At 44.5% G+C, this 27,292-nt stretch overlaps 1 long non-coding RNA gene across 1 annotated transcript in view; it reads left to right on the forward strand.

Annotated features, from left to right (window-relative positions):
• Positions 1-5,696: 5,696 nt before the first annotated feature.
• The window catches only part of LOC114900361, a 30,113-nt gene continuing 8,517 nt past the window's right edge, over positions 5,697-27,292 (forward strand). The window contains exons 1-8 of the long non-coding RNA XR_003794832.1: positions 5,697-6,537; positions 7,443-7,577; positions 8,714-8,794; positions 10,755-10,835; positions 10,963-13,400; positions 15,384-18,668; positions 19,698-19,838; positions 20,137-20,297. This is a non-coding gene — a long non-coding RNA (uncharacterized LOC114900361). The remainder of the gene's footprint in view (positions 6,538-7,442; positions 7,578-8,713; positions 8,795-10,754; positions 10,836-10,962; positions 13,401-15,383; positions 18,669-19,697; positions 19,839-20,136; positions 20,298-27,292) is intronic.

Consider the following 27,292-nt stretch of genomic DNA (forward strand, 5'->3'; position numbering starts at 1 on the left):
CCATCACCACCATCACCCTCACCACCATCTCCATCACCACCATCACCCTCACCACCATCTCCATCACCACCATCACCATGATCTCCATCACCAGCATCACCCTCACCACGATCTCCATCACCGCCATCACCATCACCACCATCACCCTCACTGCCATCTCCATCACCACCATCACCCTCACCGCCATCTCCATCACCACCACCACCCTCACTACCATCACCCTCACCACCATCACCATCACCACCACCACCCTCACCACCATCACTAGTACCACCATCTATCATTATAAACACACATTTGTGTGACCCATATAATGTTTCTCTTCACACCATCGTGGGAGCCATAACATTGGTAAGATTTTTAGTAATTTTGTTTTTTTTTTTTCTACATATTGCCTAATCTAGGAATTAAAAGGTCATGGAAGAAAGTGACAACTCAGAACTGTCTTCAGGACTGAGTTTGGATTAAGCCTACCTGTTACCCTCTTCAATTTGCATTTTTTTTCTTTTCATTTTCTTCCTGTGGTACTTTCCTCCTTGAAACTTGAAAGAGAACCAGAGCTAAAAAATGACGTGCTCCATGGCCTCCAGGTCCCAGGAAAGGGCTGTATTACTGCAGCACTGACTTTAAGTCCTTTACCACAGACATCACTCAGAGATTAACAGAGTGCACAGGTGTGGGGAATTCCCTGGAGGTCCAGTGGTTAGGACTCTGCCCTTCAATTGCCAGAGGACCTGGGTTTGATCCCTGGTCAAGGAACTAAGATCCCACAAGCCACGTGGGGTGCAGCCAAAAATAAATAAGTAAAGTGCACAGGTGTGGCTCGGATTTCCAAAGATGAGGCCATTTTTCCTGCCATACTCTGCCCAGCAGCCAGCAGGGGAAGCTAGAAGGACCAGTCCAAAGGAAAGTGGCACAATTACCCAGTGAATCAGAATGATTTAGCAGAATCATTGCAGTTGGAAGGTTTTACTTCATGAGTTTGCCTGTCTGCTCTGATTTGGGTGTGATGCTCTGGGCCTCTGGGAATAGTGTTCAGAGTGGGCTTTCTTTGGAGGTGATTCCATTGCCCACTGAGCCGAGGAGATGAACGTTCTGTCGTAGCCTCTGGCTTATGTGGGAAAGATGGCATCTTTGACCCTTGCCCGTGGCCTATGATTTGTGTCTTTAAACACCGTTGCTGGCTGAGGTAATGGTGGAGAGTAGAAGGAATCTGGCCCAAAGCTAAAGCCCTAGAGCTTTACCCGCCCCCGCCTCCCACCCCCCAAATATTAACAAAACAAGGATGTTATTAAATTACCAATCCTGGCTCCAATTGAACATATGCCAAGAATTCCATGCTTCCACCTCACATAATACATTTTATTTTTCTTTTGGGGATTTGTTTTCTGAATCAGTTTACTTCTTTGTGGCCCAATAATCACCAAATGGAATTCTCTCCATCTTTCATCCTTCATCATTAGGAAAAAAACACAGTATCATTTTCTGGCAAGAAATAAATATCTCAAAATGAAAGACAATATTTAGTGACCAAAAAAAAAAAAAAAAGAATCCCTCAAGAGTACTATTTTTTTCTGATGAATCAGAACTGGAAGTGATTAAGGGCTCAGTACATTAAAACAATGAACACTCGTGTTCATTCCTCCATTTTCATAAGAAAATCAAACATCCTGTTTTATGTAAGTGGGGGGCTACTTAACAAATCTTTTAAGTGAGCCATAGACAAGTGCATTGGCATGGTTTGAGGAAATGCATAGAGGAAATTAAAAATGTTTATTTTATTGAACTAATATTCCCTGCTGGAGATTAAAGTAGCAAATCGAGCCCACAACTGTAAGACAGATACTATTCAGGAACTGAGTGTCTATTTATTTGGTCCCTAACTGTCAACTTGAACTTGAGTAGAAGTTTTAAATTGTAACTTACTAAATGCTTATGAGAGTGTTCCTTGAATATAAAATTGGGTTGTTTCAGATTGTATTTTCATAAAAATATACCTCGTCTGATTTTATTTGGATTGGTGGATTTTTAAAAAATGTGTTCGGAATTGAAATTCCTGAGAATCTTTAGGGTGACTAAAATTTTGGTATGGTATAGAGAATTATGACTTTAAGATCACGTATTTTGGTCATGCCAGTTTGGAAAGTTCCTTGTGCCATTTTATAACGTATTTCATAAGGAAATATTTTTAAAGGCATTATTTAGAAATCAGGACTAGCTATTTTCATTTCCGGCTGCTACCTCTTAGCTGTTTGAATCAGAGCATACTAGTTAAACTCGGCTGTGGCCAGTTGGATCAACAGTATCTTTTGCATGGATGTACAACTATAGTTGTAGTACAACTTAATTTTTATTTTAGATTTATGAAGGAAAGGATATCTGGGATGAAGATGTAAGCACTGAGGCAGTCAGGGGGCAGGTAGTAGCTACCATATTTAAGTTCCGATGAGCAGTTACTATGTTCTAATCGACTAAAGAATTTTGTGTCCATTTTCACGTGGAGACACTTACTATTTTGAAGTAACTATAATTATCATCATTTTACAGGTGAGGAAACTGACAACTCAAAGAAGATACTAACTTTTCCACCCACCGCCACTCCTCCTAGCTGGCAGGTGGCGGAGCTGGGCTGCTCTCGAGAGGCCAGGTTGGTTTTCTCCCCTGGAGGCTGGGATGCTGTGGGGTTTCCCTTGCAGTGGGCAGAGACCTGGGTAAAGATGGTCTTCAAGCTCCTGGGGCAAAAGGTGATAAGTGCAAAATGCAAAGCTGGCTTCCCATCCTCTCTCCCTTCATAGAAATTTTCCTGTACAACGTCCATGCATCTTCAAGCAGGCTTTTCCATGGAAGAGCTCACGTGGGCATGCGTTCAATTCAAGTCCCAGTGTGCTTTCCCCCAGGGGCTCTTTCACAAGGTTACAAAGACTGGGAAACTTGCCCATGATTATTAATATTTAAAAAAAGTTATTCTGGCTTCTTTCAGGGCCGTATCAGTTTCAAAGATCGCTGTCAGGGTGCGAGCAACTGAAGTTGAAATGGCCGGAAAGCGGAAACTTTTCTTCAGAGTTGTACAGTTGGTGGAATATTCATAGAAGTGTAATGTGACACAGGATGCCGAGTCGGTGTCGAAACTTTGTTCCAAACCCTATTTGCTATTTGTAAAACTGGTCCCTCAGGGGCCAGCTACGGATAAGGTAAGGGGTGGGGGTGGGGGCTGGCTGCCGAGTGACTGAGACAGGGCTGCAGGAGGGGCTTCTGGCCACAGGAATTAGGGTTCTCGGGAGCCGGGAGATATCTGGGGTCCAGCCTTTCCCACCCTGGGAGGACCACCTCTGCCTCAGGTAGGGACACCTTTCCTTCATGTTGCCACGTAAGTTTTGTGCCTGAGTTTGAAACGTGAACTTTGGAGGAATTGATACAGTATCATTGTGCAGTTTTGCTCGTGGGGAAGTGACACCATTCGCTTTTTCCTTGAAGGTCTCCTGGTCAGGATGTTGATTAAAAAATATCTGGCGCCATGGACCCTGATCAGTGTCATCTCCCGATGCTGAAGGTGTATTTTAAAACGAACCAAAGGTATCATCTAGTGATGACCCAAATTTCCTTTCAAGAATTAACAAATCTCTCGTTTTTTTTTTTTTTTTCCCCTAGGAGCTCTATGCATCTGTAGTTAATCTAAGAATTAACATTTAGCAAATTACTGCCTCAGTGCCTTAAATGAGGTATGTGTCTGGTGGCTCTGTTGATTAGAGCCCCGTGCTAATGAGGTCACGAGTTCAGTCCCCAGGAGGGCTGGTTCACTTCTCCATGGTCCCCCTCCGGACCCTGGCCACACCTCCAGAGGAACACTGGTCACAAGTGGCCTTCTGGGGAAGAATCAACACAAATTCTTCACAATTTGTGGGAAAAGACAACTCAAAGCAGATGCCTTGAGTTAACCTGGAATATGGCAGTGATCCCATGGGGTGACTAAATGGTACCCTAGGAAGCTGCAAAGACGTTCTACAGACTATGCCAGTGCTATGCTTCCTGGGGTGGCTTCCGTGCTGGGAAAGCTGGCTTTGATGTGTGTGTGGGACTCTGTCCTGCAAGGAAAGGGGAGTGTTTTCTAGAAACAGTGAGAGGTGGGATGCCTCTTCAAGAGGCAGAGTCAGGGGGATGCTTTAGGGGAATTTGGTTGCATTTTCATTGATCACTTATTCAAAAGATGGATCATTTGGGGCCTGCCAATTAGTGTCTGTCCTCATGCACCCCCTGGGACCACTTTTCCTGTGGTCAGGCCACGCCACCGACTTGTCTCAAGCTGGCAGTAGACCCAGGAGTGAAGAGCTTTCAAGGCATGGGGGATTCTCACACTCATGCATTCTCTCCATTTTTCACTCCCAGAAACCACTTTTTCAGGTCCAGGTTCAGTTCTGAAGCTAAATCTCAGCCAAGCATGACTGGATGCATTGGTATCCTCTGAGGTCGTTTCTTGGGTTTAGGGAAGGATAATGCCTAGCGACCTCCAGCTCTGCCTAGTGACAACCCTGGTTGAAACCAGCACCCTCGCTGGCTTCCTCCTATTTACCAAGAATACATTCTCCACCTCTCTTTTAAAACAATTTTTAAAAATAATTTTAATTACTAGCAGGATGCTTTGTATATAGTAGGAGTTCAGTAAATATTTGTCAGATGAATGAGTGAGTGGATGAAAGAATCAAATGTAGAATTGATTCCATTTAGAAGAAGGCAGTGTTTTTAATTTTATCATTTTCTTGCTTTTCTCTTTACAAAATTCTATGTGTTTATTAAAAATAATTCAGAAAATAGAGATGAGCAGAACTTAAGAAAATAAAAATCATCACCCGTAATGCCATCACTTGGAGATAGCCTTTCTTGACATTTTGGGGTGTGTTATATTTATATCTATCTGCATATCTATTATATATATGGGACTCAGACAATGTGTATTATTGTGTAATTTTTTAAAACTTATATCCAGAATCTTTGCATGATATTAAATATTCTTCTGTGTTATTATTTTAATTTTTTCAGACCATTTTATTCTATGACTTGACTTCAACTTAGCCACCTATTAAAACACCCCTGTAGCTTAAACTTTCTACATAGCTTTATTTCCTTGGGATAAATTCCTACAAGAGGAATTGCATGGTTCCATGGTTTTCTAATTCACTATATGTTGGCAAGTTATCGGTTAGAGCAGTGCCACCAATACGTACTCCTACCTGCGATCGGTTAGTGTCCGGCCACACTCCTCCTTTGTTGAACAGTGTGTTGTCATTCTTATATTTGCTAATCCATAGGCAAAAAGTATATCCAAGTTCTTCTACTTTGCATTTCTTTCTTTAAAATTTATGTTTTTTTTTTACTCTATTGCACTCTTTTATATTTTAAAAATTAATTAACAATTAAAAAAATTTTTTTGGCTGCATCGGGTCTTCATTGCTACACGTCGGCTTTCTCTAGTTGCGGTGAGCAGGGGCTACTCTTTGTTGTGGTGCACGGGCTTCTCATTGTGGTGGCTTCTCTTGCTGTGGAGCACAGGCTTTAGGTGCGTGGGCTTCAGTAGTTGCAGCACACGGGCTCTAGAGCATGCGGGCTTCAGTAGTTGTGGTGCACTGGCTCAGTAGTTGTGGCTCGTGAGCTCTAGAGTGCAGGCTCAGTAGTTGTGGTGCACAGGCTTAGTTGCTCCGCAGCATGTGGGGTCTTCCAGGACCAGGGATCAAACCTGTGTCCCCTGCGTTGGAAGGCGGATTCTTAACCACTGTGCCACCAGGGAAGTCCCTAATTTTTCCAGTAGGTCCTTGTTGGTTATGTATTTTAAATATAGCAGTGTGTACATGTCAATCCCAACTCCCATAGTGAAACTGAATACTTTTTCATGTGGCCATTTTAACATCTTCTTTGCAAATTGCCTGTTAATGTTTTTGAAAACCCACATATTTGGGGGGCCAATATACGTACCCCTCTCTACTTCATGGACTATTGTAAGAATTAGTTGAAATAACCTATTTGAATATGTTTGAAACCGACACAGCAATACACAAATGTGTTGACCACGTTTATGACCTGTAGGGTGAGGGTCAGAAGGAATGGCCATCTGGAGACAAACAGGCTGAGTCAGTGGTACCCATGGAAGGCTTGGGCAGCTCTGCCTGATGACGTACGGGGAGAGGCACCTGTGAGAAAGGGAAAGGGGCCTTGACCTAGAGATTTGTTACTGAGAGAAGGCCACCGGAAATAGACAAGGTCAGTGAATACAGGGGCTGGCAGCTCAAAATGTTGTTTCAGTTGTTACAACTAGTATAGGGTCCTTCTCTAATTTGAAAATGATCCGATAAAGAAAAAAACAATTAAGACACTCCACCCTGCAGCAGGTCTGGGCTGTCATGGGTGCCCGTGCTGACTTGGACAGAGCAGCCCCAGGGAGCCCTTGAGAGTCATACCTGGACCCTGCAGGACGCCGAGCTCACGGCCATCTCGCACTCAGATGATGGGGAAGCCGTGCCTCCTTGGCAAGCAGGACCTTGTGAACAGGTAAGACATTTCCCTGGCTGGAAGTAAACACAGGTTGTCCTTCCAGATCCAGTGTGCATCACTGGCTGGCAGGGAGAAGGCAGGGCTTAAGGGCAGTGGGAAGAACTTGAGTTTGTGCAGGAGGAGAAATGAGAGCTTTTCTTTTTCAGTTCAAGGGTTGCCACTGTAGCTGATTATGCAAAGTATCTGACGGGGGTTTTATGTTATTTTACACCAGGTAGAGCTGCTTTGAGGCAGCACTGTTTCCTAGGACAGGGACTGTGCTAGGGCCTGGGGACAAAGTTGGGGACAGATTGTGCTAATCTCTGGCTTTCCGGAGTCTCAGCTGGGTTGGGGACGTGGACGGTACACGAGGGACCAAGCAAACAGGGAGAGTGTGGTCCATGGCAATGATGCTCCAAAGGAAATGGAAATGGGCAAGGATCAGGGCTGGGCCATTTTGGATTTGGAGGCAATGCAAGGTCTTTCTGGGGAGAGCACATTTAAACCAAATTAAGAATGAGGAGACGGGCCAGCAGGTGAAGAAAGGCAGACCCAGGAGGGAGGAGGCATCTCAGCAGTTCCACAGAGTGACAGCAGAGCAGTGAGCTGGTCAGGATGAGGTCTGAGAGGCCAGCAGGCATCAGATCACACCTGGCTTCATTTGTGCTTCATGTTTAGAAGTTTGATTTTACCCTAAGCGCAAAGGCAAGGTAAAGAGTGCTTAGAAATCCAACATCATAACGCCTTGCTGAAGCCTCAACTCAGCGTGTGTAAAGATTTGTTGAGTGAGCTCAAAATAAATAAACAAATTGATGTTCTGTGCTTGGAAAACATCCTGTTTTATTTTATTCTATTTTTAAACTTTGGTTTTGGCTTCTATTACATGAAAAATCACTCCCATTTAGATTTATTTTTGTTAAAAGGCCAAGCTTACAGGGATGAGAATAAAACGTCTGATGCTGAGAAACGTGCCTGAAATGAAAGGAAAGGTTGATGAGGCAGGTCTCCACAGCCTGGATCGTGTGGAGCGCTTTCAGAAACCATCACCCATTGTGCAGGTGAGAAGGCAGCTCAGAGACGTGAAGAAAGGTTTGGCAAGGCCACATCCTTGTGTGAGGTCCCGGGAACGCGTGTCTCTGCTCCGGTGAACTTTCCGTGAGCCCAGGGCAAATGGTGGCCACCACGGCCTCATGGAGTTGCTTGGGCTCCTTTCTGTGGCCTCTGGGACTCTTGCTGTAGGAGTTTGTAGAAACAGGAAGGATATAGGATGGTCATGGGGGTTCTCGTTACTCCGTGGGGCACTGGAGGCCTGTGTCTGCTCATCAGGTAGACTAGAGACTCGGCCCCCTAACCTCCCTTTCTGACCACCGAGTGTCCACCTCTGAGACCTAATCAGGGCTCCCACATCTTGAGGTTGGCGAGGCGCCCAAGGAGATCAGTGGAATTCCACCTTTCTCCTCCCATCCCAACACTTAAAAATATGGGCTGTGATGATTTTGGACGTGCCACCTCTACACGTTGGATCCCCTGTCCTCCTGGAGCCCTTGCCGGTCCTCCTCGTCTTCCTTGAACTTGTCTCCAAGGGAGTCTGCTGTGATCACTAACATCACCCCTATTATCTGAGGTCCACTGAGGTGTGTCAGGGCTTTGGGACAAACACGTGGCACTCAGCCCAGCTACTGTAGATCTGCAGCCACCTTGGGTTTCGCCTTTCCTGGCCGGATCCTACTGGGAACTCTTTGGGGCAAAACATTTCTTTTGCAATTTAATTGTCAGCGGGTGGGATACAGTATTCCCTGCCTGAGCTTGAATTGAAGGAACCCCTAATCTTCGAGTTCCAGCTCTTGAGAAGAATGGCAGCTGCTGGAAGATGTGAACTTGACATTTGAAATTGGCTGACACCTGGGAGTTAGTGTGAGGTAGAAAAACAAACAAGGGCTGTGGGGTTGGGTAGATGTAGGTTCCAGACCAGCTCTGCGCTTCCTGTCGTGCGGCTCCAGAGTAACAACTTGTACGATCTCTGTGAGGCCTATTTTTCCATCTTTAGAATGGGGGTAGTATAGTCTACCGCATAATATTTCGGTGAGGATGAAAAGAAGAGAATGAAAATATCTGTCACACAAGACATGCTTAAGAGACATTAGCTCTTATGTTCCTTTGCCCTCAATAATGTCATGACTCCTTCCAAAAACAGAAATCCTTCAGGATAGAATCCTACCCATTTTTTGGCTGATGGGACATCCGAAAGGACATAGGTGCCTTTGTTTGGTTTGTGGTAAGTTGACTTTGCACTTTAAAAGGGAAAAAAGGGAAATGTGTAGTCCCTCAAACAATGACCCCTTTTAAAGCCTACGTTGGACTCCGATTTCAAAGAATATTCTTATTAACATAGTTCCTTACAAATGGAGTGCCACTCATCAAATATTTATAAAGAGTAGCCTGAGAAGCCAGTGTAGCGCTTGGCAAGCCTGGGGACATTTCCCACATGCTCTGTGGGACGGCGTAGGTAGGGGACACCCTTTAATTTTGTGACATGATTTGGGGGCTCCAGCGCAAGCTGGTCTTGGCATGGTTTCTCCCAGTTCAGGGCCCGTTCAGGCCTCGCAGGCAACTCCCTTTGAAGTCCATGGGAGCTCTTTGAATGGAAAACATACACAACGGGGTGCTGACGCAAATAGGAATCAGGCCTGATGTACGTGGGGAGTAAAGGTGCTTCTCCACCCAAATATTAGCTCTTTAGCTAGGAAACTATGGTTTGATCATTAAATAAAAGAGCCCCTCCCTGCCCCCCAAACCTCACAATCTACCACCAGAGCTCCACCATCCATTTGCTCAGGAAATGATAAACCTGCTGGTTACCTGAGAGTTTTAATTAAGCAACAGATACAGACAGTGCAGGGCTCATTTTGCTTTAAACATATCAATAAAATAAGCATTCTCAATTCCAGGGCAACTTGCTCAATGATAAAAAAAACTAAGCATCACTATCTTTTGAAATATCACTCATCAAGTGTGATCATTTAGAAAAATATCTCTATTAGAGACAGTTAGACTTGTTTTTTAGTTGAAAATGCAGTCGCCGATGGAGTGCGAAGCTGCAATTTGTAGACAGGTTAAGTAAATTAAATCACTCACTGTCTTTTTTTTTTCTTTTCTTTTCTTTTTCCTTTTCCAATGGCTTTAAAAGTTAAAGGTAATTTGCAAAGAAAATGCTCGGTTGAATTGGTTTGTAATATCTGTTAATGATCTTTAAAAAAATCCACTTATTCACAATCCTGTCCCTGAGGGAATAGCAGTGTGCTATCAGAAAAATTTCTAAAGTCTGAAATGTCATTAGCTAGTGATTTCTTTGAAGTAAAAAGCCCTGAAAAAATAAATTATATAAGGTATACAAGTGCGCAGGACAATCACTTTGATGAATAATATCTGTGTTTTTCATGCGGCAAAATACAACAATTGAGATTCAAGCTGCTAAATTACAGAGCCGTCTTTTGAGTTACGTCCACGTAGGCGTACCTGCTCTGTTTATTTCACATGTATACGGAGTTCTTCCATATATTTATAGATTGTCGATGTAAAAACAGTAGTGTTAGGAACCATTTTGATTATATTCCTTGTGTTTACCTTTTGGAAATACAAGGTGTTGCCTAAATATAGGCCTACAGGTGTTCCATCCAGGAGGAAAAACAATGGCCTGTTTCAGTGCAGCAGCCTGGATCCCAGAGCCAGGTGCCGGGAACGGAGGTGCAAACACCAGGCAGCGCCTGGATGGTTCACTATTAGATAACAGAGCTGTGAAATACTACACCAAAGGGAAAATGTCCTTCCTGACCCCAGCTGGCTATCGGTTTTTGCCGGGAAGCAGGGGAGTCTTTGTAATAAAATATTAGTCGGTGTAACTGCTGATGCTGTTTCAGCCGCTATAAATAGCTAATCTTTTTTTTTTTTTTTGAGGGAGGAGTTGGATTTTACTAAACCATTGGCTAGAGGTTAATTATACATTTCATAAGAAAGTATTTCCTTGCAGCCAGCCTAAATTTGTTACCTTTTAATCCTGCTTTACATAAGAAGGCTGGAAATATAGGAGTCTCCCCGAGGTCCTTCATTATTGCCATTATTTTATACATTAGGTCTTTAATTATTTTTCCTCATACATTCCTTACCTCTTCGCTAAACTGCAGAGGGTCCCAGTTTTATTCATTTTTCCTCAAGAAAAGACATTCTCTTCTTCCCAGCCCAGCTGACCTCTAATCACACGTGTGGTTCTTCCCATTTCCTGCTCAGTAGCTGACATCAAGAGAGCAAACTGAACCCAGGTAAGAGCAAACCACTGATTCATTTTAATAAAGATATTCTATACTATTTTCTGTGTTAGTCCCTCCATTTGCTTCACCTAAGAAATAAACATTTGAAACTTTTATGTATTTTTTTTGCGGTACGCAGGCCTCTCACTGTTGCGGCCTCTCCCGTTGCGGAGCACAGGCTCCGGACTCGCAGGCTCAGCGGCCATGGCTCACGGGCCCAGCCGCTCCGCGGCACGTGGGATCTTCCCGGACCGGGGCACGAACGCGTGTCCCCTGCATCAGCGGGCGGACTCTCAACCACTGCGCCACCAGGGAAGCCCTGAAACTTTTTTGAAGCTTTATTAGGGTTCCACATATGGAAGCTTGCAAAGAGCAGAAGCACGTGACTCAATGTGTTATCCTGGAGGGAACCAACCCCTGTAACCACCCTCGGGATAAGAAAGACAACACAGCTATCCCTGATTGCTCCTGTGATGGGACCCCTCCTTGCTCCTCATAGATTTTTTTTTCTTCTGTAGAGGGGACATCACATAAATGGAATCATATGGTAGCTGTTCTTTTGTGTCTGGCTTCATTCCTTCAACACTATGTTTGTGAGCTGTATCTATGTTGTTGGGTGTAATTATCGTATTTCTTCCCTGTTGCATTTCCTTCCGTTGGATCAGTTACCCATTCTACTCCTGATGAATGTTTGAGTTGTTTCAGTTTTAAGCTATTTCAGAGAGGGTGGCTGTAAGCTTTCTTGTGCACGTCTTTGGTGTGTGGTGTGTGGTGTGTGTGTGTGTGTGTGTGTGTGTTTCTGTGGGGTGTGTAGACCAAAGGGGGACTTACTACGTTGTAGGGCACAGCTGTGATTGGCTTTAATAATGTCAGTTTTCCAAAGAGGTTGTGTCAGTTTCCACTCCCACCAGCAGTGGGAGAGACTTACGCTGCTCTACCTTCTCGTTAACGTCCGGTTCTCTTAGTCTTTTTGATTTTCGTCGTTCTGGTGGTGTGTAATTGAATTTCATTGTGGTTTTAATTTGATTTCCTGGATTAGTAATGCGTTGAGCATCTTTTCAGGTACATTGGCTATTTGGGTATTTTGTGAACGGGTTTTCAAGCATCCTGCTAGTTTTGCTATTGTATTTTTCACCTCTTTTACTGATTTGTAGGAGATATATATCTGGATATGATCCTTTCTTGGTTATATATATTGCGAATATCATATACCACCACGAGCGTGACTCTTCATTCACTTTATGGTGTCTTTGGATGAGAGGAAGATTTTAATTTTAGTGTAGTCTAATTTACCAATACTTTCCTTTATAGTTAGTGCTTCCTATGTCCTACTTAAGAGAGCTTTGCTTACCCCGATGCCATGAAAGTATTCTTTTATATTATCTTCTGGAAACTTTATTGTTTCCCCTTTCACATTTACATCTGTAATCCACATGGTGTTGACTTTTGTATATGGTGTGAGGCTGGGATCAAGTTTGTTTTTCTTCCATCATATCTACTTACCTTACACCATTAATAAAAAAGATTTCCTTTCCCCAGTGCTCTGAAGTGACACTTTTGTCATAAATTAAGTACTCATTTATAGACTGATCATATGACTTTTTCCCCTTTATTTTGTTAAGGTGGTGAATTATCCAGTAGGTTTGTGAATGTCAAACCAACCTTGCATTTCTGGACTAAACTGAATTTGTTTACGATGTATTATTTATTTCACGTATTATTGCATGTTTTGATAATTTTTACAATATGTATGGATGAAATTTACCTGTAATTTTCCTTTAGTGTAATGTCCTTGCCAGGTGTGTTATCAAGGTTTAGCTGGCCCATAAAAGGAGTTGAGAAGTGTCTACTTTACATTCTTAAAAAAAATAAAACATAATGAGTCTGATCTAATATAGTGATTAAAAATATACATAGTTTGTCCTAAGTATATTAGTCAGGGTTCTCCAGAGAAACAGAACCAATAGAATATACATAGACATATATATGAACTACTCTATGAACTGGCTAGCACAATTATAGAGACCAGGAAGTCGCTTGATCTGCTGTCTGCAAACTGGGGACCAGGAAGGCTGGTGGTGTAACCCAGTCCAAGTCTGAAGGCCTGAGAATTGTGGGGTTGGGGGCTGAAGGGTGAGCAATGGTGTAAGTCCTGGTTGGATACTTTTCTAATTGAAGCAGAGTTGATTTATGATATTATATTAGTTTCGGGTGTATAGTATAGTGATTCAGTACTTTTACAGATTATATTCCATTAAAAGTTATTACAAGATAATGGAATACACCTGTGCTATACACCTGGCTGGATTCTGAAGGCCTGAGAACTGGGACCTCCTATGTCTAAGGCAGAAGAAGATGGGCATCCCAGCTCAAGCAGAGAGAAAATTCACCCTTCCTCTGCCTTTCTGTTCTATCCAGGCCTTCAGTGGATTGGATGGTGCCCACCGCAGTGGTGAGGGTGATCTTCTTTACTTCATCCACTCATCTAAATGCTGATATCCTCCAGAAATAATGTTTCACCAGCCACCTGGGCATTCCTTAGCCCAGTCGAGCTGACATGTAAAATCAACCATCACAGTTAAGTGTTTATTCATCATAATTATCTTTCATTCCAGGCTTCTGTATATTTTAAGTTAGGCTTTCATCAGGAAACTGGTTTTGTGTGAGTTTTGCCTGGGAAGGTAAATAGAAGTTAGATGATCTAGGAGTTTTCATGTGTCTCTCGGCAGTAAGCTTGTGTGCCCAAGGCTGAAATGTGTCACTGTGTCTCAATCCCAAGACCCACAATCAAGGTCCATCCTGGGTTTAAAGGAGAACCTATAAGATGAGAACTTTCTGGACATATGATAAGCATTCAGATAAAACACCTGATCCCAGTGAGAATCTTCAAAGCCAATTTCATCTCCTCCTTTTGACCCTTCAGTCACTGTTCCACTGAGTTTTTTTTTTTAATCTCCTTCAATACTGTATATCTCATAGCTCACCCATCTTTCCATACCTTCTTGCTGTGGTCCTCCAGACTGTGGCATTTCTAGAACACCTAGTCTTCATTTCATCCTCTTCTCAGCAATCCAAGTGCTTGCTCCAAAATGGACAGCTGGCCACCTTAGCCCTTGCTGACAACTCCTTGATGGCTTTACCAGGTGAAGTGCAGGCTCATGAACACATACACGGTGCCCCCACTGGCTGGGCTCTTCCTTCCTCCTCAGCCTGCCTCCCCCTCCAGCATCTCCAGGTGCCTGCGGGTCCTGGTGTGCACAGCGGGGTTTTGTGTGCCAACTTTTGTGTGTGCTGCTCTTCCTCCCAGGCATAGGCTATCCAGGGCTTCCTCCTGGATAATCCATTCTTTGATAATCAGCTCAGACCAGAACCTTTGACTCCTTGCAGCTGGGGCTGCGTGGTCAGCTTCTAATTTCTGTGGTTAGATGGTGAACTCTTTGCAGGCAGGGTCCAGGTCTCAGCCTGGTAGCCAAAAAGGGCTCAGCAAATATTTGTAGATTCAAACAGAAGAGACAACACTGACTGGTTGACTAGCTTGCATTTCATTTCATCTCTTTTTGGAAGCCGGAGATGGAGTAAAATGGCCCAAATACCATGAGGTAGGGAGGTAGGAAGGCCAAGGCTGTGGAAAGTCCGCAGATACCATCTCCTCCTGTATGACTGAGTTCAGTTCAAATGGTTAAAACTCTCTTACGTGGCATTCGCTTTCTGTAGAATGGATTAGCAGCAAGGATTTTCCATAAAGATAGATTTTTCCGGAGTAACAAATATGAACCATTTACTCTAAGAATTTAAATGAAAAAAAAAATCCTACTTAAAAGGCAACTGACTGAGATCCTTCCCCTTTTCTCTTATTAATAAAAGAGTTTACACAGAAACTCTATAAGAAATTGTGTAAGAGATTCACAAGGATCATTAAAGTCCCTATTAGACATTTACTTTCACTTTGTAAAATTGGCTATACTCTCCAAACGGTATCACATAAAAATGGACTTTCTGGGGCTCTTCTATATGAATGGGTTTTAGCTGCACAGTGGTGCCATTCATTTTATTTGGCCCATTTATTGCAAGTACATTCTAAATTTGGCCTTAATTATTTTTCCTTTCACAAAAATATTTTGTGGGATCTTTTTGAACCCTGACTACTTCCTTCTTGTCCCTTAAAACAGAATCCAGGAGTGTTATTTTTGTTCTCTTCTAATTAAAATAATTGCTTGGTTCCTTTTAACTAGATTCATGCAGTTATTAGCCTAATACATGGATGGGTGCCATGGGGTGCTTGAGAGACAGAATGAAAAGTGATCGTGTAGCTTCACATGAAAAAGCTTCTGTGGTGACAAGGAGCATTTTTCCCTTTCAGCCGGCATTTTATAAGGACCTTTAGTAAACCTGGCCCCCCATCCCCTTACTAAAAGACGATTAAGCGAAAGAATAGTTCTATTTTCTTTATTAGGTATACAGCCAACCCGGTACAATTTGAAGAGGGGCACTTGATGTTGCTGGGTATGGCACAAAGACCTGGGGTCTGGTTTTAATTTCTGCCCCTGCTTTGTCTTCCAGAATAACTGCATTGGAAGGGTAAAAGCCCCATGTCTCCTCGGCCAGCGGGTGTTTATCATAGGACAGTGGAAAAGAGGGACAAAAATGCCTGGATATAATATTAGGAGTTGGCAGGACCCGGCCTCTAAAAGGAAGTGTTAAAACAATGTTTTTGACATCAAGGCTTTTCTCAAAGTTGATGTAAGTCCTGGGGTTTGTCAAAGGCCCACGGGCTACATCTGACCTGTTGCCTCTCTTTGTAAGTTAAGATTTACGGGGCGATAGCCATACCCATTTGTGTATGTGCTGTCTACGGCTGCTTTTGGACCGAGATGTGGAGCGGTGGTGACAAAGTCCATGTGGTCTACAAAACCTAAAAAGTTTACTGTATGGTTCTTTGCAGAAAAAGTTTGCTGACTCTTGAGACAGTCTATCCAATTCACTGAGTATCTGCTAGATATCTACTCCATGCTGAAAAATGTGTTTATAGGAATTTTAATTGTGGCCCTCTTTTGATGAGATGCTGAGGGCCTTTGGTGATGTGCTTTTGACATGGGTGTTCAGTATAGGTGTATAGGTAGCAGGAAGTGAGAAGGATTTGGCCCAAGAAGTCATGGTTTGAGAAAAGGTTCTGCCATGATTGTCTCGGATGTCATGGATCATGGCTGGGATCTTCCTTTGTCTGCTACCTGGAGGAGAAGGTGTTGATGGCTTGGATTGCACCTTTATTAGTGACTTAAAGACCTATGGTCACCTTTAATAAGAAAAGCATCTATGGTCAATATGTGGACTCCTGCTGCCAGGCCAAAAGATGGGACCCCTCTGCACCAGTTGGTTGGGAGGGTCAAGTAGAGAGAGTCCAAGTGTTTTCTAAGCCATGAGGTGCTGTATTTGTGGCATAGATATTATCCATAAAACATTGGATAAGTGTTATTTCTCTTTGGCATGTGAGAAAATGAGACTTAGCCTGTCAAAGATTTAATAAGCCAGTAGAAACACTGGAGGCTGGGTCTCCTGGCTCTAATCACTGTGCTTTTCAGTGCACCATACGCTTCTGTACATCATGTTTGTTTCCACGGTTTCAGAAATACTCAGTTCTTTAGTTCCTTCTCCTCCCTCCCTCCCTCCCTCCCTCCCTTCCTTCCTTCCTTCACTGTTCAACAATATTTATGAGTCTGCTATGAACTGGAAAACGAGCTGAATTTTTCAGGGAGAGTGATGACTACTTAAAGAACAGTTGGAAGACTCTTAGAATAATTTTGTTCTTGGACCCCTATGGCTGGAGTCCAGAAGTATATAGATTTCCTCATGGTTTCTCCTGAGCTGCCCAAGGAGCTGGCCCTTATTTTTGATACGAAGAAAGAGGGTAGATGGGATGGGAAAGGGAGAGTAATCCTGTCGCTCAACAAAATGTTGCCAGATACATTGTTTTGGATAGTGTGTGTGTGTGTGTGTGAATGTGTGTATGTGTATATGTGTGTATGTGTGTGTGAACGTGTGTATGTATTTGTGTGTATATGTGTGTGTCTGTGTGTGTATGTGTGTATGTGTGTGTATATGTGTATGTGTGTATGTACGTGTATATGTGTATGTGTGTGTGTGTATGTGTGTATATATGAGTGTATGTTTATGTGTGTGTATATCTCTGTGTGTATGTGTGTGTGTGAATGTGTGTATGTATATATGTGTGTGTGTTTGTATATGTGTGTGTATATATGTGTGTGTGTATGTGTATTTATGTGTGTGTATATGTGTGTGTATGTGTGTGTGTGTAACAAGATAGGAAAGAGAAAGAGAGATGGTGAAATGATGATAGCAGATTATACCAGCAACCAAAAGATGGAAAGAGCCTAGGTTTAGAAGATTTGAAAGTTAGAATTTTTTTTTTTTGTGGTACGTGGGCCTCTCACTGTTGTGGCCTCTCCCATTGTGGAGCACAGGCTCCGGACATGCAGGCTCAGCGGCCATGGCTCACGGGCCCAGCCGCTCCGCAGCATGTGGGATCCTCCCGGACCGGGACATGAACCCGTGTCCCCTGCATTGGCAGGCAGACTCTCAACCGCTGCGCCACCAGGGAAGCCCTGAAAGTTAGAACTTTTTACCTAAAGTCCAAGAGAATCCCTATCAGAGACATTTTCAACTATGAATTTTCCAATTAGGCAACATATATGAAACATGCCAGTATGTTGACAATACTGTCCAATACAGTCTTCACTCAGATTGTATTCCTTCAATGATGTGTCTTGTAATTTTTGAAATGATGATTATCAAATGTGCCTGGAGGAAGCAGCTTTAACCAAAACATTGAATTTGTTGTGTCCTGGTAGGTGAAGTGAAGTTCTTGAAAGTTCTGTTTTTGATACTTGTCCTTTTAACAGGGACGTTTGCCGGTATTTCCCTTATAGTCAAATAGTCAATGTCGTTGGCTACTTAACGCTCTTCAGGTAACCTTGAACCTAAGAGTCATATGATTCTCTGAAACAAAGGTACCAATGAAGTTGCCTCATCAAAACAAAACAAAATAAAACCTTCCAGAATCTTCCATTGTACGGTTGTCACCGCAAAGACCTCTGGGAAGTACAGTAGAAAATTATGGCTTTTTCTCCTTTTTCTCCCACATCAGTGAGTCACAACCCTGCTGACTGAATTTGGAGGTGGGTGTATCTGACCCTGCAAGTCATCCTTGAAGCTGTGCTACTTCTCTGATATTCCCTGGACCCAGGACGCTCTTGTTTTCAGAACCGCAATTTGTTTCAGCACAGAAAGCATATGCATTGCAGGACTTAACACTGATACAGATAACACTTTTCCTCTCTAAGAAATTTGTAAGCATTAACCAATTTATTTAACTTTCCTGCCGTGAAGTGAATTTTCTTCTGTTTGCTGTGGGAAAACCCTTCTTTTTCTAATTCTAATCTTTTAGCAGGTATTCTACTGAGAAATTGTCCCCACGCTGGAAATGTTTTGTAGAGGGGGAAATAAATCTCTCAACACAGTGTAAAATTCTACTGAAATAGATGACCTCAATTTCCTCAGTGTCTAAGCCTCTTTTTAAGCGATTTAGCAATGCTCCAGAAAGAAAAGCAAAATCTCATTGAAAACTGTGGGAACTATTATTCTATTACTACTACTGTTACTACCATTACTGTGTGCCAAGTTCTTAATGATTTATGTGTATTATTTTGTGTTCCCCAGAAAGGAGAGCTTGTGGAAAAGCTCATGTGCTGTCTCTTCAGTGGAGAGTTCAATCCAGGAACAGGATGTGATTAAGGATCTTGAGATGGAGAGTTACCTTGGATTATCTGGGTAGGTCATAAGTCCAGTTGTAACTGTCTTTATGATAAGGAGGCAGAGACAGAGGCAGATTTGACACACAGAGGAGGAGAAGGCAGTGTGACCACGAGGCAGAGGCTGGAGTGATGCTGCCACAAGCCAAGGAATGTGGGCATCACCAGGAGCTGCAGGAGGTGAGAAAGGGACCCTCCCCTCCAGCTTCTGGAGGGGGCACAGCCCCTGCTGGCAGCTCCGTGTGGGTGGGCGACACTGATTGCAGAGTGCTGGCCTCCAGAACTGTGAGAGAATACATTCCTGTTGTTTAAGCCACCAAATGTGTGGTAATTTGTTACAGCAGCTGCAGGGCGATAATGCAGGGACCATCCTCCCAAAGCATGAACTATTAGGTCTCAGGAGAATCTGACCCAGTGGATGAAGGGGAGGAAGAAACGGGAGAGAATGTACCTGCCAGTTACTCTGATTGTTCAACGGCTTTCCTCAGGGGACATTAATACCTCTTTATTTCCCCCCTTACCTCCGGGTCAAGCATGGCTGGAGACTGAGTTTTGCTGGAGGGTCTCAGGCTTCAGGGTCACAGGGGAGCCCCAGGGTGGGAGGGCAGAGGCCAGTAATGGGGAGACAAGAAGAGCCTTCATTGGTTGCAGCCTCTGAAGTCTGTTGCTTGGAAGGTGAACTTTCAGGTAGGGGCAGCCCAGAGCAGGGTGTCCAAGTCACCAAGGCATAGTGGGGGTCTGAAGCTGTGATCTCTCGGCCCTCACCACAGCCCCGTAAGCCAGGTGTGGCGGGCCTCCTCCGACGAAGCCCGTTCCCCAAGCTTGAACGCCTTCAGCTTATGGAGCTCACTATCACTCAGGGCTGTGCATCTCACCTTCCAATGTAGTAGCTGAAATCTCCTTCAGTTGAGTCAAAACCTCCCTTCATGTAGATGCCACGACTGGTTCTAGGTTTACTTCCTGATGCACATGAAGTAGGGCGCACTCTTATACACAAAAGTTCTCACCAAATATCTGAAGACAGTTTTTCTCCGTTTTCTTTTACCAGGCAAAGCACTCCCCGTTTCTTCAACTCTGGAGCTGTGGAGGAGTATTCTTCTGGGGACTAGAGGCCACACCCATCCCTCCTCTGGGCATGTCATCTCCCTCTGTCTCATGGGGAAACTCACACCATGCACTGGAGCTTCAGGTACAGTCTGCTCAAGCACACGGGTGTCTTGTCTCCTTGTTTCTCACATCACTGAGTAGCTAGAGATTGTTTCTACTTTAGGTTTTGACAAACACATCATTTTTAGTTGTACTAAACATAGCATTGATGAAAATGCCCTTTTGGTAGCCTTGAGTACAGGTGACTACATGGAAGCATATGTTAGTACCAAAGGAGCTGTAAGAGCCCCAAGGCATTAATCAATATGCTAGGGGTGCTACTGTGTGAGATCTGTAGAGGTCAAATGCCACCCCACGTCATGACATGTAAATACCCACAGTTTTATGCAGAATTGAGGCCCGTCGGTGATGCCGAAAGGTCAGTGCCAGTCAGCCATGCCAGCCTGGGGAGGATTCTCAGCCAACCTGTCCTCCGACCAACCTTCCTCCTCAAAACAACCAACCAGCCAAACCCACTTCTGGAGCATCTTCTGGCCTGCAGGTGGGCATGTTCCCTCTTCTTGTCTCTTAGCGGGAAGCCCTGATTTGGCTTCTGTTCCCGGTCCAATCCAAGTCCCAGCATCGTTGGCGAGAGGAAGAGCCATTGCCATGGACTAAAAGGCCAGTGTGCACGGGCATCCCCCCACCACCTCTCACAGATGGAGCAGCCCCGCAAGGCAGACATCATAGCCTTCAGTTTACAGGTAACGACATTAAGCTCCATTCAAGGTAACCCTCCCAAGGTCAGAGAGGAGCACAGCCAAGGTTCAGACTCTGCTCACCCATGCGGTGGCCAAAATGATCTGAAGTGTAGAAGAGATGGGGCGCCTGGACCATGGCAGGCGGACCCAGCCTGGAGCTGACCCTTCCGAGGCCCCGCAGGAGCTGGGGAGCCCGCACTTGGCACTAGATGGCTCAGCCTCTGTAGGTCTCCCCTCGGTGACTGCGTCTTCTCATGTCACATATGTGAGAAAACAAGGCCCAGCTGGCCCAGCTTCCGAGGTTCGCAAACATGGGTGTTTCTGTGGCCCGACAACTATTTACTAAGTGCCTTCTGGGTCTCCTGGGCCAAACCGGGGCAGGATGGGAGAACAGAGGCCCTAGTACAGGTCCCATGTAGCTGGAATGAACCTTCCAAAGTGAAACTCCTAAGCACATCATTTATAATTACACCCCATTTCTTCTGCTCAGTTCTAACAGTTAACCTGTTGATAATGGTGAGCATCACCTTCTCCCTCACGGTTGTCACACCAGCAGATCCCCTCACAACCTCCCCAGGAAAGGGTTCTCACGACAGTTGCTTTCACTCTACCGCTCAGAAGGCACGCGTTTCCGTGAGCTCCCCCCGCCCCCAGGCATCATGCCAAAATCATATTTCCAGGGGGCAGAGGTGAGTGCTGTGCATCTATCTGATTAAACTGCCTGTTGTTTTAAATCTATTTTCACAGAGACTTATGTCCTCCAGGACACAGGCAGTGACACAGCGCATTAAAAGTTATATCTGTATCAGTGGTTGTCTCTGTTTATGTAGAGGCCTCTCGTTATGAAGGATATGCATTCAATGATTGTGAAACAATCGCAGCTTAAAAAAAAGGTCGCATACGTACTTGATTGACCAGTTAAAAAATGAGGGAATTCTGTGAAGCACCAAATACGTAGATAACATTAAAAGGGAACAAGGACGCGCTCTTCACCCAGACTTTTCTGCGTGAATGGTGGACCCTCCTCTGTCAAGGGCAGGGCAGCAGCAGGCCTCTCTTCCAGGCCATTTTCCTAATATTTCTGCTTTTCATCAGGGCCTGGGGACCAGGACGGTGGGGATCTCAGTCCTTGCCCACTGCCCACGTTAGAACCTTCATTAATCTGTGAGTTCCTTGCCCCCTCACCTTGACCCAAAGAATAATGCCTCCCCCAGAATTACGCAAAAATCAATGGCAAAGTTAATTGAAATCTGGACCTCTTAATGTTTTTCTCTTTCTTAAGTGATTGCTTGGTTTCCAAAGAGTGAGGTTGAACTCAAAGGATGGCTTTAATCGAGGAAGAGTGAATTGGTAAGAGAGAGAAAGCAGAGGTAGATAATTTTCCAAGTGACTGAAAGATAGGGTTTTCTCTTTTTTTTGAAAAATAATGTATTTTGAACTTAAGGAAAATAATATTGTTTCAGTGCTTTAAAAGATGTATTAATGGAAGTTTAAGTTGGAGTTTAATAAAAGCTAAAATTTGCAGTAATTCCCTTCTGAACAAATTTTCCTACTATACTTTTCTCCCCAGGGCATCCACATTTTGCCCTTCCTTATACAATTGGCATATTTATCTATACGAACTGTAAGCTCATCTTATACTTGACCTTTGAGTTTTTGGCTTTTTTTAAAATTAATTTTTATTGGAGTACAGTTGCTTTACAATGTTGTGTTAGCTTCTACTGTACAGCAAAGCGAATCAGCCATACATATACAAATATCCCCTCCCTTCTGGATTCCCTTTCCATTCAGGTCACCACAGAGCACTGAGTAGAGTTCCCTGTGCTCTACAGTAGGTTCTCATTAGTTATTTTATATATAGTGTTTCCCTTTAAGATTTCATTTCCTTTCAAGTTTTATGCTGGGGCTTCAGGAATGTTACTGGATGGGAAGAGTGACCAGGGCATTTTCCACAGCCTGGCTCACAGCTCTGCTGGCTCCTTAGAGGGCTGGAGATGCTTTGAAGGAGGTTGACGCCTCTTCTCTTTCCTCCCAGGGGACCAGGGAGGGGAAGAGGGAAGCGGGAAAGTGATGGAGGTCACTAACCACTAGAAAGAAGGTGTCCAACTTCTTTATTTTAAGGATTCTTGCCTTCCTGATAATTGTAGTGTTTGTATCATAGGTGCTTGGCCTGTAATTTGCCTTCATCCTACAATACTGTTTATATTTATAGCAGTCTGTAACACACAGAGCAAGTGCTATTTCACTGGATTCTCACATCAATTTGCTGAGGCAAAAGGGACCAATATTTTGATCTCTGCTTTGTAGAAGAAGAAACGAAGTCTCCAGTGGATTGGAATTTGTCCAAGATGACCCAGCCAGTGATGGGGGTTGGGAGGTACAGGTCTTCAGGCTTTTAGGGGAAGAGAAAGGGGGTGGGGGACCGAGCACTTACCCTGATGGAGCTCTGGATAACGGGGGGTGGGCAAGGCTCGTCTTCAGTCAGTCGGGACCCACACAGCATCCCCGTGGTGCCCTTGCTTGGTGCCAATCCAACCACTGGGAGATGCAGTTCAGAACGCTGGTTCCCACTCTCGTTGGTGTCTGTAGCTTCCAAAATATTCAGACAAAGGGCTCCGAAAGGCATCTGGTCAAGCTTTGCAAAGGGAGAAAACTTATCCTCTGATTCCCGAAGCCCTGAAGTCAGGGATTTGATTATGCTTATCACGATCTCAGCTTCCACCGCTCCAAATGTGGTTAGTTTTGTAATTAGTTAATGTCATTACCTGTCATCAAATCCAGACAACGCTGGTCTCCAAAACTTCCCATGGCAGAGAAACCCACAACCTGACATCTTTCCACCGTTTTACACAGAGTTTCTTTAATAATTCTGGCAACTGTCCCCTCCTTCCTAGACCACAGGTCTGAAAGTTAAGAGAAAGATTATTTCTCGTATTTTTTTTAAAGGCCATTTAAAATTCTTCAGTACCTTTTCCCCAAACCTTTCTTCACTCCAAGCAAAGCAGAAATATAATCTTTTCAGCAACTCTTCTACTCTTCTCTATTTTCCCTCTTATATATGTCGGTTGTATTTTGCTTTGGGCAGAATGGCCAAAATAAGAACGTGTTTACCATAGGGAAACACCCCGTTAAGGACTATTTTTACCTTTCATAAAATGCTGCTTGTCTTGTTACCTCCTTGCTGGTAAATCCTGGGTGAGCGGTTTTCTTCTGTGCTCTTATGCAGTCATTCGACAAATATTCCCTGAGCGCCGACTGTGTGTGGCTACTTGTGGGTACTTGGGACACAGCGGGGAACACACAGTTTGCATCCTGGTCCTGCGGGAGCTTACGGTCTGATGGGAAAGGAAGATGATAGGAAAGTCAACAGTCTGTGGGCTGGACATCTTCCGTGTGCCCCTCCAGAACCCCCCCCCCTTACCTCCCTGCGGTGTGGGGAGCCCTGGGGAGGGAGGTCGGCAAAGGTGCGTCATCAGTGGCCTCTTTGCCCTCAGGGTCTGTCTGGGTCAGGACCCTAAACGGGGGAGCAGGACGGTGGGCTCTGGGTGCTTATGGCCCCATCCCCTCTGCCGGCCCAGGGGTGACACAATTGCTTTTCTGTTGGTTAGGAATCAGCCCTTCCCACGGCTGCTTCAAGCCCGGGACGGGAACTGCTCTTCCTGGGTTTGGTTTTCCTAGTCTTAAGAACCCTTCCATAAACAGACCACCCGTTAGCTTCTTCCCAGTCACCCACTTGAAGGCGCCTCCTGTCACTACCGGACCCTGACTGCCACCGTGGTCAGAAGGCAGTGCCACAGGACCCGCCGTCTTTTCCACGCTTAGTGCATCAGAAGTGGTGCCTTGTCACCTGCACACTTTTGGACTAAATGTCCTGGGGTTTCAGGCTGCGTCGCTCCCTATGACTCAATTACTCATTGATAAGGCACGTGATGTATGCACCCTCACCATACGTGCATCACTATACGTGATAAAACAAGCGCACCTCCTCTGCACGCCCTCTGACCCTGCCATCCTGCTTGGCCAGCCTTCAGTGCCTCCCGGATTCCAGGGGCCACAAGGACCTGCCCATCCACAGGCCAGTTCAGCAAGCTCCCCACAGCCTGCCCGGAAGGGTCCAGCACCTTACTGCGGCCGCGGAGACGCTTCTCCCCCTCAATGCCTTCTGCTCTGCCAGCGCTACCCTTGCTCCATGCTCAGGGGACCACTGGTCCGTTCCCGGCCCCCCACTCATTTTTATTCCTCTGTGGTGAAGGCCCAGTTCAACAGCTCTTGGGAGCCTTTGCTGGTTTCATCATTTTGAGGAAGGGGTAGGGTTTTATCTTTTTTTTAAAGGTTGTAATTTTAATTTTTTATTGTCCTGATTATGAAAACAATGCATCTCCATGAAAAAACCATAGAGAACATAAAATACAGAAGTTAAAAAATATGTCTCACTGTCATATATAAGTTCCAGGGACAACTGGGGGGCTTTGTCTTTAGCTTGGGAGGCAGAGCACATTTATACATTGCCAGGCCACCTCGGCTGACCAGTGTCTGTCTTTTCTAAAGAACTTTTATAGATTCTCGGGCTCTTCTGCTTGCCCGGTTCACACTGGCCTGAACTGTCCCCTTAAGCCAAACCAAGTATTTTCCTTGTCTGCATTTAAGCTTATTATTGCTTGTATTTTGGGGAGTGAATCTGGGCTCCAAGCTCTGAAGTTCATGGCTTCGCCTCTTCTTGGAAACAAGGTCCAAGGATTCAGATGGCCTGGAGCACGCTCATCTCAGTGGGTGGTTTATATACTCATTGCTCTCCTTCTGGAAACCCCTGATGGATGCCATCCGGGTGAGCTTTGCTGCTATGCCCAAGGTTTTCAGGGTTACTCTGTACTTCCCCCCAAGAGACATCAGTGTGTGTTAAAGCCACACCAGGATTTCCTGTGCAAAAAGCCCTTGAAATATGAAGTTCCCCTATCTCCCGATGATAAAAGCGATGCAGAAAGAAAAAAACCCAACATAACAGCTTTGTTACCTGATGGTACTTATTAGTAAGCTTCCCTCAGAAAGAGCGCTGAGAGATTTCATGCGGATTTGGGTTATACTCTGGGGAATTTGTCTGCAAAAAGCTACCAAGTGGCCACCATTCCTGTGTATGTGTTTTTCGTCTGTGATAGATGAAATAAGGATAATATTCTTCATTTGGTGATGCACTCATTCAGTATAAGTTTAAGTTTAAAACTCTTAGTTTCCAGCAGCTTATTAAAAAACACACACCAGTCTGGCTAAAATATATCCTCAGGAAACCAGGCTGGAAGAAGAGGCGGTGAGACAGGAATGAGCTATTTAGCTTTTCTTGGAAAATGGCATAATTCTCAGAGGAATGAAAGGCCAAGCATTCCCCGGATTTTTCTCAGTCACACGTGCCAGTCCACAAAGTGCTGAAACCCCAGACACAGAATCTGGATTGATTTCAACTTCAGTCATTCAGGTGTTTGTGGCACAGAATAAACACCACCCAGAAGGTAGCATCCTGAGTTCCCAGAAGTCCCAAGGTCCAATATAATTTTAGGCAACACTTTCGGCTTCCACACAGGGATAGTAAGGTAGTCATTCAGTCCACATAAGCAGAATATTTTACTCTTTAAAAAGAGAAATCCTAAATCAACTGACGTTTGGCATGAACCTGCTGAAAGAATTTATTTTTCTAGGTCATGCAGACCTCACATTAATCTGTTCACATTTCCGTAACTCAATGGCATGTTTGTTGAGTGAATATTGTACAGTCCCATTGTGTCAGATGTTACGAGCTACCGAAATCAACATGGTATCTGCTGCTTTCAGGGAGCTTGCCGTCTATCCAGTGACACTGGACGCAAACGTAGGAAACAATCAATCAGTGGATAGCACAAGGCATTCCATAAATAAGGATGGGGCAGGATTTGGGAAGAGAGAGAAAGACAAAGCTACTGGACTCTTCCAGAGAAGACTTGAGGCTATAGGGTGCCATCTGGGGGAATTTGAACAGGTTGAGGAAGAGAAATGGTTTATTAGGCTGGGATTTAGCAAGAGAAAAGCCACCAACTAGAAGAAAATGAATTGAGTATCTATATGCCAGGTGTTTCTTAAAACACTAAAATCTTTACCTGCATGAGCTAAATTAATTCTAATAAGAACCATGTGACAAGGTATTTTAGCTCCCATTTTAGAGGTGAGCAAAGTGAGTCTTAAGGGTATAAGTAATTTGCTCAAGATCCCATGGAAGGAAGCTGCTAAACTGGGATTGTCTTGGGGACATGGAAGCAGTCTGTCTGTCCATTTCCCTTCCTTCAAGTTAGAGCAGTGGGAGCCCTGGTCACTTGCTGCTTGCATGTTCTTGCATGGTGAGCGAAGAGCTGAATGGGAAAATTTAGGTGTGAAAACAAAAATGCATCTGGACGTTTTCTGAGCTGCAGGGCCGACGAGGAAGGGGAGGGTTGGGCGTGTTGACGTCCCCTGCAGTGACTGCCACCCCTGAGGTCCCGCTGCCCCTCGAGCTCCCCAGACCTCCGCCGCGTGGCCGGGGATCCTGGGTAGGGGGTCTTCTTCCTCTAATCAAAGACAGTCTGCACACAGGCTCTGCTCCCCCTGGACAGGCCCCAGGATGTTTTCTATTCAGAGAGGAGTCTAGGAACCCGCGGCAGATGGCCAGTGTTCTCCAAAGCTGTCTTCTTTTCTCCCTGGATGTAAAGTCACTCATCTAGAGTCTTCACTTCCCAGCTTCCCTGTCTGGACATAAGATTACAATTTTGCCCATAAAATGTGAGCAGAACTGATGTGA

The sequence above is a fragment of the Monodon monoceros genome, unplaced genomic scaffold, assembly GCF_005190385.1.
Source record: "Monodon monoceros isolate NGI ecotype Baffin Bay Population unplaced genomic scaffold, NGI_Narwhal_1 Super_Scaffold_19, whole genome shotgun sequence".
NCBI lineage: Eukaryota > Metazoa > Chordata > Mammalia > Artiodactyla > Monodontidae > Monodon > Monodon monoceros.